Consider the following 777-nt stretch of genomic DNA (forward strand, 5'->3'; position numbering starts at 1 on the left):
TGTGGAAATTTTCCCATTTGCAAAAAAAAGGAATACAAATGTTTTAACAATAATAAAACGTCTTCAAAATATTTACCAGGGGTTGTTTATTTCATTGTGCTCAATTCTGCCCTCTCTAACAGGTATAATAACAGACTAGTGTATTAACAGAGATCAGTGTGTTTTTAAGCACTGTTATGTTGATCAGACTGATATTTTATTATACACACTGATGAATTAATAAGTTTTATTAAAGTAATTAATTGATAAGTGTTATTAAACACTGGAGTAGTTTTAGACTAATATTTTAACTGAGATAAGTGTGTTATTAAATACTAGAGTATTATTGAGATTCCAGTATTATTACTATTGACACATTTTATATTTACTGTATTATTAAAGTAACATTAATAATAATAACATTATAACATTATGGAAAAATAGAGTATTTTGAGAGAAGGTGACAATTTTTGTGCAAAGAAATATTACAGACGTAATCAGAGATAAAAGTATATTTAAGGCCCATTTCCGATTAACAAGTAATATTAGTAACTCAGGCCCTATTGCAGGTGAATGTGCTAATACAAATGGGAGTACTGAAGGTAAATGTATTAAAATATTTTTGATCCATGGTTATTTTTTAGAATGATTACAGTAGTTTTAGATACTTTGGTAATTATATTACAGAAGGATCTAACATAGTAACATGATTGAGGACAATAAATATAGTTGTGTTTATTTGTTATAACAGTCAAGTTAAGGTAGTAGGTATCTGTATTGCAGTGTGTTGTAGTTTGC

Source organism: Atractosteus spatula, chromosome 10 (genome assembly GCF_055471065.1).
Source record: "Atractosteus spatula isolate fAtrSpa1 chromosome 10, fAtrSpa1.hap1, whole genome shotgun sequence".
NCBI lineage: Eukaryota > Metazoa > Chordata > Actinopteri > Semionotiformes > Lepisosteidae > Atractosteus > Atractosteus spatula.